Source organism: Periplaneta americana, chromosome 10, assembly GCF_040183065.1.
Source record: "Periplaneta americana isolate PAMFEO1 chromosome 10, P.americana_PAMFEO1_priV1, whole genome shotgun sequence".
Classification (NCBI taxonomy): Eukaryota; Metazoa; Arthropoda; class Insecta; order Blattodea; family Blattidae; genus Periplaneta; species Periplaneta americana.
In genome coordinates this window covers 90,697,963-90,716,624 of record NC_091126.1, presented here as the reverse complement: position 1 = coordinate 90,716,624, position 18,662 = coordinate 90,697,963, and the positions used below count along the sequence as shown (strand labels likewise).

At 34.5% G+C, this 18,662-nt stretch overlaps 1 long non-coding RNA gene across 1 annotated transcript in view; it reads left to right on the top strand.

Moving 5' to 3' along the window:
- Nucleotides 1-6,762, top strand: part of LOC138707881 (uncharacterized) — a 39,106-nt gene extending 32,344 nt beyond the window's left edge. The window contains exon 4 of the long non-coding RNA XR_011334411.1: nucleotides 6,644-6,762. This is a non-coding gene — a long non-coding RNA (uncharacterized lncRNA). The remainder of the gene's footprint in view (nucleotides 1-6,643) is intronic.
- The last annotated feature ends 11,900 nt before the right edge of the window (nucleotides 6,763-18,662 follow it).

Sequence of the window (18,662 nt, the reverse complement as noted above, 5' to 3'; positions counted from 1 at the left end):
AATCTTTGTTCTGAGGTGTCAGTTCCACAACCTCACACATTACAACATTTTTTGTCCATTCGTTTACTTTATAATTTTTTCTTATTATGCTTGAAAAAGCACCGAATAGTATATCCTTTGATTCATTAATCATATTCAGTATAGTTAATTTGCTTTCAATTGACGGAAGTTTAACCGAAAAGAGAAATCAAAACCAAAACACAAAAAAAACTTAGCCTTCTAACCTCAAATAACAATACCTACCAATGACTATAAACAAATGAACTCAATCAACTGACTAGTGAAAGAGGTCACGTGACTAGTGAAAAATTGTCACAAGTTCCTAGACTGGTGAAATAATTTGAGAAACAGAATATACTAGAGCTGATGAAATATACTCTGGTAACTAGTAACTGGTGAACTATTAAACTAGTATTTTTGAGAAACAGGCCCCTGGGCATCTGAAATATTTATAGAAAAGCACGACAGATAATCACATGAAATTAAAATGTATATGATACTCTAGACCCTTCACGTCAGAGGTTACGAACAAATGCTGAGTAACTTTCAGTGCTGGACCCCGGACTCGTTTCACCGGCATTATCACCTTCATATCATTCAGACGCTAAATAACCTAGATGTTGATACAGCGTCGTAAAATAACCCAATCAAAAAAAAAAGTCAGAGGTGAAACACCATGAAGTCGCAAAACATTGTCAATTTGCTAGTCACAAATTTGTTAATTGAGTGGAACTTAAGAATACTGCGTAGGAACTTACATATTTGTTGCATTATTGAATTTATTATTTTCGGTGCAAGGACTGACTGACTTATTTATTTATTTATTTATTTATTTATTTATTTATTTACTTATTTATTTATTTATTTATTTACTTATTTATTTACCTTTGTACTACCAATAAAAAACATGTTTTTTTTTTTAATTATTTTAAGTGGGAGTCTTTGTATGTAAGTAGCCTACTTACATCGTATTCTGAAGTATAACTCATTGATTGCAATAAAACACTATTTTCGAATCTGTAATAATTTACATCACTACTCTGAATCTTGATCTTACTTTTGTGCATAAAGTAATATTGAAAAAATACACATTACATACAACGAAAGCAATGAGCAAGCACAATTACATCAATATCACTTTAGAATCTCCCACCTCCAGTCAGCGTTGCCAAACCTACCCATGATCTGGCTTGTAACTGAAGAAGGCTCTGACTAAGTGGAATATTTTAAATTAACAGTGGAATATATTTTAGGGATGGGTACAGCACCTAAAACAAGCATAATATTCTTATGAACATACGACTTTTCTCTTTAGTTTTGTTTATTTTTGTTTGATAAATCTCGTGTTTTTCTTCACAGTTAATGCTTATAATGGCCATCATCAACTACAAGCTTTAAAATACCTCAGACTGGAATGTCTTAATCTATCAAATAATTCCGGTATCTCATGTATATGTTCGCATCCTTGTTCAACACTCGAAGTATTTCAACATTTTCAACAGGTCTTGCATATACAGAGGATTGTTTCCGATCTCTGGAAACTATTTTTGAATGATGTCATTTGCGTCAGGAGTCACATGACAGCTGAACTGTGGCGAAAGGTGACAGCCCAGTAGTGAGTGATTTCTTAGTCAGAATTCAGAATGCATGGTGTCTTACAGCAGCAATTCCCAAGAAAATCGAGCCTTTTTGAGAGGGGTACATTACGACCTTTTCAATGTCAAGTACAATTACCTGAAAATAATAGAAGCCTGCAAAGAAACGTGGTTTCGTTATTTCCAACAAAGGTATCTTCTGTGTACTTAATAAGACCGGTAAAGCTCGGATGCGATTAATTTGTATAATTTCTGGTGATGCGACTTATGGTGGGAGGTGGATTTCCTTGCTTTTTCCCCTCTGGAATTAATCTTATCCGTGCTTTGCCAGTCTTATTAAGTACACAGAAGATGCCTTTCTTGGAAATAACGGAACCATGTTTTTTGCAGGCTTCTCTTATTTTCACGTAACTGTACTTGGCACCGCAAAGGGTCGTAATGTACCCCTTCCAAAAAGGTTCGATTTTCGTGAGCATTGCTGCTGTGAGAGACAGTGCACTCTGACTATGAGATCACTCACTACTTGTCTGTCACCTCTCGCCAAATTTCAGCTGTCGTGTGATTCCTGACGCACATGACGTCATTCAAATTCATTTCCAGGGATCAGAAACAACCCTCTGTAAACTGGATCCAGAAGAAAGAATAATTAGTGGATTCAGATCAGGAACACACTGGTCTGCCATAAACTTTTACTTGTTTTGGAATCTTTGAATTAAGATGTTTTTAGCACTAGTACAAAATTTAAATTGTGTCTTATATTTAAATCATATATGCCGAAAATCAAGTGGAATTTTTTTCAGTTACTCTTTTAAATCAGAATTTGGTTTTTAGGTATTCCACTGTGTTCTGGAATTTAACATTTCCAACGTTTCGGAACTACTAATGACTGCAGTCACTCGGATTAGCGTGACGTAACTAGCCCAACAGAGTAGGCGACCCCCTCTTGTCTTTTTTTTTTTGGTAGGTTATTTTACGACACTTTATCAACATCTTCGGTTATTTAGCGTCTGAATGAGATGAAGGTGATAATGCCGGTGAAATGAATCCGGGGTCCAGCACCGAAAGTTACCCAGCATTTGCTCATGTTGGGTTGAGGGAAGACCCCAGAAAAAACCTCAACCAGGTAATTTGCCCCGACCAGGAATCGAACCCGGGCCACCTGGTTTCGCGGCCAGATGCGCTGACCCCCTCTGGTCTTACTTATCTGCCCTGATAATGGAACCTGTAAGTAGTTCCAAAGCACTGGTAATGTCGAGTTCCAGGACATGGTGGAATACCTAAGAGTCTAATTCTGATCACAGTCACCGTGAAAGCCTTAAAACTTGTATCCCTACTCATTTAAATGTTCGGTCAAAAAGTCACAATATGATTCTTCTCTCAATCTTGAAACAAAATTTATAGATCCATTTGTGTAACCAACTACTTCTATTAATTGTTGTATTCTTTTTCCAAATCTCTGAAGTGGATGAATATTGTGGAAGTTATACATCACATTTCAGTTAAATGCAGCTTCATTAGTGAAAAGATGGCAAGAAGAAAATAACTGATAGGGTGTTAAAGCATTTTACCATCACAGTTCCGAACTGTGAGAGCTCTGAAAAAATCTCTGAAATCGATAATGGCGATTTTGTCACAGTGTGATTTTTGTGTTCATCTGATTTTTGGGAATTGTGAATGTTGCCATGTCATACCAACTATAAACGCATAATTATATTAGGACACAAATGGTTTGTCATCACATGAAGACAGGTGTTTATGTTTATCACTGTTCTGCAAATTGACATACTGGCATCATAAATATTAGATTGATGCTGAAGTTCGTGTGTTTTTGTTTATCACAGCACTGTGTTGTTAGGACATTGTTTATCATTTGTCGTTTGTCATGTGTTATTTGGAGTGTTGTTCTTGTAAATATGCCTTGAATTTTGTGGATCTTAAGGAAGTTTGTGCTATTTTTGGGCTAAAGGAGATGGAGTCCCAAGTGGAAAAAACGAATATTTTCGACATATTCTTCTGTTTGAGTTTAATAGAGGAGCAAAGGCAGCAGAGGCAGCTCGAAACATTTGCGCTATGTACGGGGAGAATGCTATCGGGGAAAGGACTGCAAGAAAATGTTTGTCATTTCAGCAAACAATTTCTTTACAAAAGCTAGTATCCATCCACAGAAGGTGATGTTATGCATCTCGTGGGATAAAGGAAGCGCCTCAATTTTATTATTACCACCCATCATCATCATCATCATCATCATCATCATCATCATCATCATCATCTACTAAACAGGCTTCAGACCATGTGGTCCGTTGCACACTCAATTCATTGTTTAGCCAGTTGTCAATGTTTGTCTTGGGATTTTTGTTTGATTCACTCTGTTAACGTGGTTCTGCCAGTTTTGTCTCTGTATTTTTAGGTATATAAAATTGGATTCCATATTCAAATGTTCAGTTCTAGAATGTCGTCATTCTTCTTATGATCCCATCTGGTATAACCCGCAGTTTATCTTCTAAAGCACATTTCTGCTGCTGTGATTATCGATGCATCTCATGCTCTGATGGTCCATGCTTCACATGTGACAATATAGGATGGGCTAGAGTTTTGTATATCTTCAGTCTGGTCTCTTTCTGTAAATAATTTGTTTTAAGAACTGAATTTATGGCGCTTATTACATTTAAAAATTTGATAATTTTGTTTGATATGCCAGTATCGTCGAATAAAGATGTGACGTATCCAAGGTACGATAATTGAAACAATTCACTCTTTATCATTATTGGGTCATTCCATAGTGACACATGTAACATTTTCTTAATAATTAATGATGATCTTCATGGAATATTTAATTAAATAGTAGTATGACATTACTGTCTTTTAACATAAGCATTCCAAAATATAAACCCAAATTCTTAACGAAAATAAATAATTAATAATGTAAAAAAAAAAAAAGAGAGAAATGAGCCATTCAGAGCAAAAGTGGTGTAAGTCAAAATTGGGTAATGAGGTTTAAAGTAAAATTTCTGTAAAATACAGCGCAAAGTAGCAATTAATATGTCCTTCTTGCTATCCACTGACTACTAATAGTTTAAATAAATTGAATATTAATTGCTACTTTGCGCTGTATTTTACAGAATGTTTACTTTAACCTTCATTACCCATTCTTGACTTACACCACTTCTGCTCTGAATGGCTCAAATATTGGTGGTGTGGCACACGAATGTTTTGTTACCACTGAATTTATTGCCTATAGCTGCGATGTCCCAGATAAAGACACAGGTTGAGAACCTCAGATTTAATTTATGATGATGGTATTTTTAATAATTTGTTAGCGTTTTTAATATATGTTACTACCATCACCACCTCCTGTTATTTTCTCAATGATAGGTTCCTTTCTAGCCAAGAGACACACTGTGGCAACTTATATCACAACTCCATGTTTATTAATCTGCGTTGTGGTTCCGTACAGGGTATAGCAACAAATATCAGAGTTAGGGACAATTGTATATGTTTATTGATCAGTTTTTGCCTTTAATTCTAATAACACCCTAAATGTCATCATGGCTGTTTAACATATTTATTTGAATATTTTCTAAGATCATTATTAAATGTTTATATGAAAACAGAAATAAACTGTAAATAAAAAACACTTTTGCTTCATTTAAAATTCTTTACTCATCCTCCAAAGTTTTTCCACTTATTTATGTCCTGTGTACAAAACCTTAGAATGCAGTCATGTCTGGAAGTTGGATGGAGGAAAGAAATGTAATTTAACGTTCATTTTACCTTACTTCCCTCCTTAGTTTTTCTTCATTTTCATATGAATTAGATTTATATGTACAGTTGAGGACAGAAAACTTGCTGCTGTCTTGTACTTGAAAAAGTTTCTTATCACCAACTTCGGCTCAATTTGCTTTCAGCAGGGTTTACATGTAAGCATTGCTGTGGGAATAAGTAATGTAATAGAGTAATGTGTTGCTCTTATCTCTTTTAAGGAATTATGTCACTCAATGAGGCAGCTGCCTCAGATGTTGCAATAGCTCATAATGAAGATGCTAGAGTTGGAAGTTGAAAGCTCTCAATGTAGTACTGGTAATGGTTCGAATCATAATCACTACCCATTTTTTATTTATATATTTCATGTTTAATGTTTACTCTTCTTTTATAATACGTAAGTTTTATGTATTTAGTAATTTATTTCTGAAGTGTAATAATCTTAATAATTTCATAATATTATATCTTTAACGTACTGTAACTTGCAAAAACACAACATTTTGTACTAATATCGTCATATTTTTTCCCATAAAACAGGTGATTGAATACTTCAATCTGTTGATTTCTTGAAAAAAGTGCACACTATTCATTTGTAAGAGTAAAAGTCAACCCCGTGACAGGTTGAATGACTCTGAAGGGTGGCGAGAAGTTAACACTCCCACCTTCACAGACAATCGGTATTTAATGGCAGTTACATTTATGAGAAGGTGTATTAAAAGTTAATTAAAAACAGAGTCATATTTCCCATTTTTAATAAACACAATCCTTATGAAAGCCACAAAGCATTTTCTCAATATATTAAAAACTAATAAAGCAGGGTCATATTTTCTGGTTTTTAATAAAGAAAGGAAGAAAAGGAAATACTGAGACTCGAACACTTCACGCTTTTGTTTTATGCTGACTATTGTATCAGTCTTCTAAACACTTGCGCCATGAGAACAGATGTAAAATTTCTGTCATGAGCACATAATTATGTAAAACCACTTCTCATTAGAGATACATTACATGTACCGGTAAAGTAAGAAACAGGTTACTAGTGTGAATCATGCTTGTCTAGCCAAAGTATTGCGATTAGAAAATAGAATTTGTTCGATCAGCAAGTTTTTCTGCCCTAAGCTCTACATATTATGTAAATTTATATAGAGGGTATATACTTTTCACTTAACTATTGCACTTACAATTTCATAGTTCTTGTTTGAATTTTAGTAGATTATTTTATTTGTATGCAAGGAAAACTTTTATTTCACATAAACGATTTCTAGTTTCTAATATTCTTCATTCTTTTGCAGTGATCATTGATGAAGCCCATATGTGGAGAAGACAGAAATACGAGACTACATTCATCTATCAACAGTTTGACTATTCTAATGTGATACCTTATTACTGATTTTGAGGACACCAAGAACAATGGCAGTTTTACATAGGGCACTTTTTACCTGGTTTATACTTCTGGTGTTCCTGATCTTGCTTGTACTTAGGTTAGATTCAAGGACACAATGGAACTGGTTTATTGTATTTGTGCCTTTGTGGGTATATGACAGCATTTTACTCATTTATGTGTTATTTAACATGATTTCTCTCTGTAAAAATAGTCGTGAACGAATGTCTATTGTACGAAGAAAAGTGTGGTATATAATGGCCATAATATTTAAAATGGCAACACAAATTATTTTGTGTCTAAAACTGGAGTATCCTTCTTGGAACATATCTATAATATTTGTCATGCTTCCTATGTGGACTCTATTGCCAGTATTAATAATCGATGTGTTCGTTACTTTGGTAATTCAAACACGTTATTGATATGCACATGAGATATGTAAAAAATTGTTTTCATGTTATCAAAGGCCTTTCTATTTTGTCATGAAATAGTTTACTGTGTGTGATGACTGATGGTTACTTATTCCACAGGGATGAGTTAATAACGCAATGGAGATTAATTTATTTTATATGATAATAAAATTTTTATACAGACTTTATCTGCGACTACTTAATATTTTAATTTGAATACATTATTCGTACTGTTAATAAAGTTAAATTGCGCTACAAAGATGTTACATCTCCCTAGTCAGACAATTGTTGCAGAGCTTCAAACTTATGCTACAAAGATGTTACATCTCCCTAGTCAGACAATTGTTGCAGAGCTTCAAACTTATGCTACAAAGATGTTACATCTCCCTAGTCAGAAAATTGTTGCAGAGCTTCAAAGGCACATTAGTTGAGATCTAATTCATTATTGTTATGTCAATCATACAGTATATAGTTTATAATAGGTAAAAGATCTGAGGTTTTCTCAGATTGTAAAACAAATACATTACATTTTTTATGTCTAAACTATACATAATATAATGAAAAAGGTATATGGCTTACTAGACAAGAGAACTATGAACATATATTTGTCCAGTACACTTCTCTCTACTGACTATTGTTACCAACCACTGCAGTGAATTAAAAAAATGGGTATATTTCTGTTTTCTGTCATCCAACTTGCCCTCTCAAGTGCTCAAAATAAGATTAAAAAAATACATCAGCTCCATTTTATAAGTACGGGAATAAAACTAACTTTAATAGAGTTAGATAATTGCGCTTGTTATCTGAAGATTAACCATTAACCCATTTATGCCCTGGTGGGTCGTTTTCGACCCATTGATTAAAATTATTTTCCACGCGAATTAGTCTAGACAACACTACGTGTCTACTTTTCTTAGATGCACAAAAGTACAATGCACTTGTGGAACACGCAGGGAAACCAACAGACCACGTCATTATTGCGCCGGAACTTGCCGAATAAATATGACGCAACTACCGTCTGCCTTGGAGAAGAAAAAGTGAGTAAAAACTCTGTTCAATCCGTGAATTTTATTAACAATCAGTGTTTCCTGCCAAGAAGATTCAGAAGAATATGTATCTTGTATATTTTTGTCAATATTTACGCTATTTGCTGTACAGTAGGGCTTAGAATTTAGTGTGGGTCGATAACGACCCACTAAGCACCTATTCGAGGATTACCTTTCACATAGCTTTTCATTATGAAATCATTTTGTTTTCTTATTATTTTTCTTTGAGTGATGTTTTTACGAACAACTACCTCAATAGAAGTTTGTGTAAGGGTTAGGAGTGCTTTTGGGGATGATAATTCTGATAGCATTTCTCAGAATATCTCAGGCTTATTACTGCTTTCATTTACAACATTGTTTTATTTGTGTAATGTTATATCTCACCACTTGGGATGCACTCTGGATAGTCTTTGACGAACTAAGTAGTTCATAATTCTCAGCACTAGCGGCACCTATGAGAGCCAGGTGTGAATAACAATCAGAATGACCCCGTTTTGTCTTTTTATTATCTTCATGAGAGTTCCCTACTGGCCCCATCTGAAAACTGAGATCCTTCATAACAGTTTCCATAATCATAAGTATTCCCTCTTTTCAGACTCACTGGTCTGACAGTAATCTAAATTCTAGGATAGTTAGAGAGATCTGATTCTTCCAAAATCCCAAAATACGGGGCAGATATATTCATTGGTCTGCCTGAGGATAACGGATGCAGATTCTGGAGATGAAGATTGCAAGGACTCCGACCGAGCTCAACTACAAGCCGTAGTAGAGTTAGTGACAGAGCTACTAGACATTATAATGAGGAAGGGGGCACCGATATTAGAAAAGATTCAGCAATGAAATTGAGAATTCCCCACCACTGACGCATAGAATAAAGCGAGAAAGAAATAAAGGTGAGCATCATGTCTAACGAACGTGAAGTAGCCCCTTTACAAGAAGAGGAAATCAAAGTTCGTCTGCCTTATGTTTTCCGTAAATATAATTGCAATATGAGTGGAGTGCATACTTCTGATATACGTGGAAAAAATGGCACATACCATTACTTTCGTGGTTATTAGATATGTGCATGAACAATGCTTGGCTTCTCAGTCAGTCGATCATATGGAAAGTCATTGGATGCACTCGCCATCGGCCACGAAATAACGCAAGGCTAAAATTTGACACTTCTCCAAAGAGTGGAAGACGAGTTCGTTCCTTCGATACCATCAAAGAACACCGGAGGAAGGATCACTGTTGGCACTAAACCCAACAACAAAGATAGTGATACAAGATTTGTGACAATGTAAAAGCAAGCCAGAGATGCACCATATCATGAGTAGAACTAAGGACTTATGTCATGTATTTTTAGTAGGTTATTTTACGACACTGTACCAACATCTCAGGTTATTGTCTGATTGAGATTAAGGTGATAATGCCAGTGAAAAGTGTCTGGGGTCCAGCACCAATAGTTACCCAGCATTTGCTCATATTGGGTTGAGGGAAAACCCCGGAAAAAAACCTCAACCAGGTAACTTGCCCCGACCGGGATTCGAACCCTGGCAACCTGGTTTCGCGGCCAGACGTGCTAACCACAGGTGTGGACCTTTTGTCATGTACCATAATTTATTTTGTGTTTCAAATTATTTATTTCTTCCAGTACAAGGTTTCCTTATACCAGCTATAACGGCTGGGGGATCATCGTGCTAACCACACGATACCTCCATTCTGGTTGGATGATCGTCCACCTCTGCTTCGGCATGTGGGCGCGAGGCCAGCAGCCGGCTGGTCCGTCTAGGCCCTTCAAGGGCTGTAGTGCCACGGATTTTTTACAAGGTTTCCTTTCAGATGTGTGAATGTAAAATACATGTAAATGTGAATATAGCTCTCAGGGAAATTATTTAATAAATATTTTTAAAAAATCATATGCGTTTTTAATATGGTAATGATTTGTTTACACATTACTTTTAAATTTAACAAGTTGCATACTACGCAAAAGCATAAATTAAACAAGAAATCATCAAAACATTATAATGGACAAATTCTCGAGGAAGTTATCGACCCACCCATAAATTTTTACCGAAGTAACTAAATCAGTATTTTCATAGTTCCTCATGCTTACAACGTCCCTCTGACTTAATATGATATGTGAAACAAAAATAAAAAAAAAATAATCTGGGCATAAATGGGTTAATAATTCTACAAGATACAAACTTAACCTTTACTTGGAATAAATTGAAAAGAAAAGGTTCCAACCAGGCTTCAGACTGCTGACTAAATGTACGTACGTACATACCGGTACATACATGTTACATTAATATCATATTAAATTATGGAAAGGATAACAAAGATTGTTGCCTCGTTTACTGAATCAGATATAACATTTTACAGTAAATTACCAGAATTTCTTCTTCTTCTTCTTCTTGATCACTCGTGTGCATCTTTGTATATTGGACACATAGAGCAGAATATCTAGTTTGTATTAACTTCAAGGAAAGCTATTTGCTGACTGTAATCCTACAGCCAACTTTAACTCCCTTGCCCAATCTTGTGCCACAATTGAAAAAAATATCTGTAATAACGCTTTGTGGATGTAAGAGAATGAAGAAAAGAACTGTTACAGTAATTTAGCTAATCCATTTATCTAAGAAGCGTCACATTGGCTGACCACATTGAGCTCTGTAAACTGACAATGTCAATATGAAGAATATTTAGAGCAAGCTTTATTGAAATACTTTCAACAAACAAATCTTAAGTCCATTGAATATTTTAAAAGATGTGCTCGTCTTAATGCTATTGGTTTATTGTGTCTGTTATAGTTTATTTCAGGTATACATTCCATTATTCCTGTATCCTGTATAAGATAGTACAATATTTTTGATTTCAAGACATCTGACCTGCCTTGCTCCTATTAGTGTGTCCCAAAATGTATTGTAACCTTTGGAAGCTAGATTTACAAATTTGCATAAAAACATATTGGACTATCCCCATTTCTTATTGCATAATCTGAAGTCTAGATTTCTACTGTGCATATCCATATCTTCAAGTATTTATCATGGACATATATCCTGTGCAAAGTCCTGCTGTTACTCTTAACTGATTCCTGTTAAATGTTAACAGTTCTTCAGTTTTCTTTCACATATGCCCTTTTGATATAGAGTTTTCTTTGTCAGCTTCAAAGACTATTGGGAAGTAGGGTCATACTGTTACCATTCTTACAAAATCATTATCCTAAAAATATTTTGTCATAGATGTAACGAGATTTGTAAGTTCCATTTTTATCATATATGAATGAGTTCCTGCATGTAGTTTATTTTCCTGAACTATCACTTAAGAGAGTACATGAATAAAACATTTTACAACGTATCCAAATGTGAAGATAAACTTTGCAGAATGAATATAGAAGACACTTCTAAATAATTTTAGAAAGTAAGACATCTGACTTAAGTTATGAATTGAATGGTTTAAGTATGATACATGTATGCCATTAATTTTGTAGAGTTTCGCATAAAATAGCTATAGTTATACTGTAATAATTGCATACAAAATCAGCATTTAAGTTTTTTCCAATACTAAAACATGTTAGTAATTTGTATTGATATTCTGAGTAACATTTCTTGTGTCATATAATAAGCAGTACTCTGAAATCAGACCATTGAAGGGAAGGTTGTAAAACTAATAGCTTCTCTGAATATTAACCCACACATAACAAGGGTAGCTAAGAATTAGTAGCAGTACCTCCAGTCTTCAAAGAAAAAGCAACCCAGAATATTCTGACATTGCTTTTGTGATAGTGGGGGTAATGTATTTCTTTTGTGATTTCAGAGTGAATTTTCCAGAAAAAATATAATGAAAATTATTCGGATAATTTAAACTGCAAACTTCAGAACTTCACATGACATCTCGTGTTTATTTACTGTGAACATCTACCACTATCATTTGTTTTTATCCGCGTTTAAATTCGTTAAAAATTAATTCAAAGGTATATCACCACAATCAAGTACTTTATTAGATAAAATTCGCACTTTTTAACTCAATCACACTTTCTTTGCAACTGCTTGACTGAAAAGCTAGGATATTGAGCTATGCGTTGAAGGACCACTCAGATACCATTATTCTTTGCCCCTTGGTAAACCTAGCCTATATTCATAAGGGGATTTTGCCCTTGGCACTTATTCATGGAACAGTATAAAAGTCCTTACTGAAAGACAAGATTATTTTTTCATTGATCAGTGACGGTTTTTGAGACTAATTAACATGCACAAAAGGTCTATTTGATATTTGTTTTAATCCACATATAGTTTGTAATACAAAACCGAGCCCAATAGAGACTTTTTGATGATATATTCGAATTTAGAGTATAAAAATCATGTGAGATCACATGTTTTGTGTAGGTTACAAAATGGCTGTTGATTTGTATAATTAACATTTCATTATTTCTTTAAAAAATATTCACTATAATAAAGCCAAAAATTTTTTTTGTTATAATCTAAATCAATGTTTCTCCAACTTTTTAAGGGTGAGGCCCCTTTTTTCCTAACATTGTTCTAATGTTGCTTCCTGATCTAAGGTGTAAAATGAATATACTGTAGTTTCTCAACATTTCGGATGTTGAAGCTCCTTTTGTCTCACATTATTTGAGTGCCATCTCCTGGCCTAAGGTGGAGAGTAGAATGTAGAACATGGTAATGTGAAATTTTGTATATCAATTTTAAAAGAAAAATGATTTCATTATGTTTTTATGCAATGCAAAATAGTTGAATATTTATATTTTCATAGAAGATCTTATAAAAATAAAATTATTATTATTATTATTATTATTATTATTATTATTATTACTACTACTACTACTACTACTACTACTACTACTACTACTACTGCTACTACAGCTACTACAGTTTTTTTGTTTATGGCCTCCCATTAACAGTTGTTTTGTTCCCCAGAGGGTCACAGCCTTCCTTGGTTAAGAATGAGTAATATAGATTAACTGTTTTGATTGCACTGAGGAAATATTTATATTTACTTCTTAATTAACTATTCCTTAAATTATTTTATAGAAAAGAAGTTATATATGTGGCAGTATATTGTCCATTTGCTTTGTTAATTTTCTGTGATAGAGTAACTAACGTTGGGGGATGATGGAAATTGCAGAAGTGACAATAAGTAAGATTGTTGGGAAATATTTCTAATCTGACAATGTGAATTGACATTTGTGTATTTTGTTGTGATATTTCTGAATATTGCTGAAAATGAAAATCTGGAGTATCCTACTGTAATGTAACAAATGAACAGGCTGGGTAAATGATGTGGATGGGCAGGATGGTGTTTGTATGAAAGATTGCTGGTTTATGTTTTTTATGCGCAAGATTGCATTTAGTACTTTAATAAAAAATCTAGTTTCTGGACCTAAAATATCCTAAGAGCTGGTAATATTGAAATTAGGAAAGAATGAGCCACTTGCTCTTCCATTTATTTTCCTTTAGCATAAGAAGGAAATTATCCTCAAAGATTTTGTTTTCTGCAGAAGGTTTTTTTTCTAGAACTTCCGCCATTTCTTCTCTCGTATTCATCACTCAGCCCAAATTCCTTGTGTGTTGCTGTCCATTTATGAAATATTTTCAACTTAAATATCATATATCATGCCAGGACTCCGAACTGATTCCTCTATTTTTTTTACACTTCATAAGAAGGACCACAGAAACATTGTCTTCGTAATATTTCACTGATTAACAGCTCTGTATCCATAAACTTAATGCATGGAAGCATTCACTGTACTACTGCACTATGCTACTAGACTATGCATAGTACACATGATTGTGTAAGCTGACACTTGTCCAACTGTAGTTCGTAGTACGTAGAGCAGGAATGACATTAGCTCGCAGTCACAGTAAAAGAGCTTTACCTTGATTACGAGTGTATAGCACATATTACATTGTGTCCCAATGGAAACATCAGGGATGTCCTTTGACACAGTAATTGGTCACTGTTCAGAGACGAAGTCCCACCTCAGAATAGCTTGGGAATCATCGTGTGTGCTCTGTTTACATACATGCATTTTACATAGAGAAATTCGAAGCTCAGTCTTTATAACGAGAAGAAAGAGCTCTATTGCTGAGTCAGTAAGGCTTTGTAGAGAATATGTTTTTTTTCGTGACATACAGATACTTTGCTGCTATGACTTGATTTCATCCTCAGACCTCGATGCTTAATATTTCTGTGTGTGAATCTTGCGTTAACTCGAATGACACTTGAACAAATTCACACTACATGAGAGCAACCATATCAAAGTATGTACATACATCGATATTACAGTAACTTTCGTTACTAAATTTCTGAATATGTATTAACTATTATACAAGTTGATGTAAACAGATTGCAAAGGAAGCGGTTTTTCAGAACTAAAAATGGAGAGAAGAAAAGTTGTTTGGTTGTTGGTGTAATATGCAATGTGTATTTTTCGAGGTTTCAGTTTAATTTTTGAAAGACCTAGTAATTCTGTTTTCTCTCCACTCACGGCTTGGGAGTGACAGTCCCATGTGTGATTTATACTGGAGTAACACTGAAGAGCATAAAAATATCCTCTCAGTGATAGTATTTTTAAGAGGAATCTAATCCAGAAATTCCTCCGCGATTTTAAGCCTTTCATTCAGTGCACGAATAAATGCAATTGTGCAGTATTGCATAGATCAGTACTTTCATTAGTCTATGGCCAGAGAAAATGCCAGGAATGTCTGACAAAGTTCTCTTAGTTGTTGTAGGGTGCCCTCAGCTTGGTCTTTTGCCTGGTTGGCAATAGTAATTCTTGACAACTGAAGTGATTGATGCATAGACTAGTGGTATTCAACTGGGGGGCACGCGAAGACTTCTTAGGGTACGTAAAATTTAAAATAAGTGTATATGTTTCATGAATGATCAGAGTTAATGAAAACCATTTCTGCCAGAGCGAATTTCTATTGCCTTCTATTATTTTACTCAACAATGAAATCTTGTAGCTCCATTTGTTATGCTAATCGTGCTCCTATAATATTACAAATAACACGTCAAAATCGATGCCTTGGGGTATACCAGCTGATTGTAACACTTTCAGTAGTGTGTGGTGACTGTTGTATGCAGGCTCGGTTTCGTTACTTCTTATATTAAATTCTCGCCTACCAATACTTATACTTGCGAACTAAAGTGCAGTCTTTCAGTTTCTTCTCAGTATTGCAGTAGTAGGATAAATATTTTCATTTCCCTTGCAGCATGGATACACTTATAAATGGGAACGTAAAATCGACGAAAAAAGTTAAAATGACAATAGTGTTGAACCACTGCCTGTGAAAAGTGCGACAGCGTCTATTCAATCACAGGATATCAGTGTAAATAGTGTTGAACCATTACGGGCAAGTCGAAAATCCCGAAAAATGTTAAATATAAATATTACAATGAATCTTACATTAAATATGGATTTGTGTCGAATATCTGGGAACCACTTCTTCCCCACATTATTTGCAACCAAACTTCATTGGGTAATGCTATGAAACCATCCCTTCTTCACAAACCTTTGGTAACCAATCATACCGAGTATATATATATTTTTAGTAGGTTATTTTGCGATGGTGTATCAATATCTCAGGTTATTTACCATCTGAATGAAATGAAGGCGATAATGCCAGTGAAATGAGTCTGGAGTATAGCACTGATAGTTACCAAGCATTTACTCATATTGGGTTGAGGGAAAACTCCGGAAAAAAGCTTAACCAGGTAATTTGACCTGACTGGGGGCACCTAATTTCGCGGTCAGATGCACTAACCATTACTCCACAGGTGTAGACTACCGAGTATAAAGACAGGCCATTGAAGGTCCGAAAGTAATACACAATTTTACACAATCAACAAATGTGACATTGGAGACATCATATGAATTAGCATTGCTAGTTGCAAAAAATAAATCACCATATACTGCATTTGAATCTCTGGTACTTTGATTACAGCAGATAAATATTAGACAATTCCACTAAAGTGTAATAAAAACAATTCAGAATTCTGACACAAGTGTAGAGTATAGAATCAGTACTGCGACCATAAATTATTTTTTTGAATATGTCTAGTAAATTGTATGGGACACTCGTATCCTGCTTGCTGAGCTATCTTGTAACAGTACTTTTACAGCTGTAACACATGCTGCACTGTGCGCTCACAGTTCATTCACTACACTAGCTACCTCTTCCAAATGTTCAGTGTACCGTCAGTCAAGGTACCCCTGCAAGTGACTAATGGTTGTGGAGAAGACTGATTGAAAGAAGGGCTAACCTAGATGAAGATTTGGAGAACAATTGCTTAACTTTCACCTACCTGCATGAACAAATCTGCACTAACTGAATATCAAGCAAGGGCAGCAACCTCTATTCGTGATCGAAGGCAACAACCTGTTCCCCACGCCAAACATCATTGTAGAATTTAATGTTACTAATGTTCAAGCATTTTCATATATTTAGCCAGCCTAATTTCTGTCAATTGTGCTTTATTTTAAATCAGTTTAATAAAATATATGACTTTACGTTCCAAAATATCAAAATAAGTACTGGTATTAATGGGTAGATCAGGCATTTTTAAGCACAATAAAAATGATAAATAATGGCATGTTGTAAATTTCTATTCACCCTATGTAGGTCGCAATTTCAGAAAACTGGAGTTTCTACTACTATCTTCTTCCACACACAAACTAATCACTTAAATATGCAGTTTTTTTCTGTTTCCAATTTCCTTCCCTTTCAGATACCGCATTTGAATCTAGTAGAATTTTTCCGTCATCCCTATGGACCCCAGAAAGGAATATTTTGATGGTCACACAAAACAATTTCTATGATTGGAACTAGCTGGTGTCTATTTTGTTCTACTAGTTTCTTCAAATGTCTGTCGAATTGGACAAATACATTTTCACACTTTCCTTCCATTGTTTCCTTAAAACTATCAGCTTTGAGAAGAGTCATTTTTTTATATTAATGTGCAGAATTTTTGTTAAAGTTCTGTTTTGCATTTTATACCGATTGAATCGTTTTAGTGAAAGAGCTCCAAAATTTTGGTCACCCCAACCTCTCTCACTTCTGTTGAATAATACAGAGAATCGACAGTATGCACCATTATTTTTAGCACTATAAGTTAGCCAAGGGAAATCCTTTATCCATTTCAATTGAGATTTCTATTATGGCCATTATTATTTTGCGCAGTGAACTCTTATTTTGAATCTGCTGTCCAAGGTTTACACAATAAGAGGTATTTCAGATTATCAGAACTTGATTGATCATTAACATAACAGCCTATATCTAGTTCAAGATTAATTATTGGAATTTATTCCGTAAGAATGTTCAAATATGCTGGTGTCTGTACATTTTATCACTCCTTGTAGAATTTGGCAGTGTTTTTCTGGTAGATTAATGCCAGAAATAGATTTATCAACTTCCTTTTAATTATTAACACTATTTACACTGGTATATACCCATTGCAGTGTGAATAAATACATACATACATTAACACTATTTACACTGGTAGGATAATTTGCAAATTAACTGTCACTGTTCTGTTTCTGAGTAGCACTATGAAAAAACAAATGTAGAGTTGCCTGGTTGCATAATTTAAGTTTATTTGAATTACATTTCGACATAATTTCACATTATTTTATAGCCAAACATGAAACACTTAACGATTTGTGTCACTACAATACACACACAAAGAACTCCAACTTAATACTAAATGCTCTTGCTGCATACAAATATTTTTAATAACATAATATAACGGTCAGCCTCATGCGGTCAGCACTCTTATTGTATAAGATCTTGATGGACAGCAATACATGGTAGGTCAGTTACTTTCGATAATGCAGGGTTTTCCAGAAAAAATGTGCGAAGAATATTACAGTATTTACAATAGGAGACATGCCTGCATAGCAGCTACTCAAAATACCATTATAATTACATTGAGAAGTTCCCTTACCCAAGAAAGTTAAAAATATTTACAATAGGAGGGTGCCTGCATAACAGCAACAAAATATACTGGTATTTTTTATTACAATAAAAAGTCTGTTCACCACAATAGTAGCTTAATTTTCTTAAAACAGAGAGAAATATACAAATTTTATCAGCTTGGAGGGCCTCTCCCTCCCCCCAAATCCGCCCCTGGGATAGGTGTCTGATAAGGGATAGGCCTATTGTTTGCATCCATTGTAATTTTTCCTTTCTGTTTCAGTAGAAAATCAAACTTGAAGCAAATGAAAATCTCTTCCGGAACAAATGTAAAAGTATAACAAGAATGATTATTGGAAAAGTTAGGGATAAATGAAAATTTGTGTTGAAAAAAAATTTTAGCTTTGCAATTCTCTGTAGAGTAGCCTATCAGATGTTATGAATGGAGTGGATGTAGATCTACCAGTGGAAATAAGCATGTCAAATGTACCCAAATTTAAGTTTGCATCCATCACTTAAGTGCCTGTTAAGATACCTTTTTCAGTATAGAAGATTAT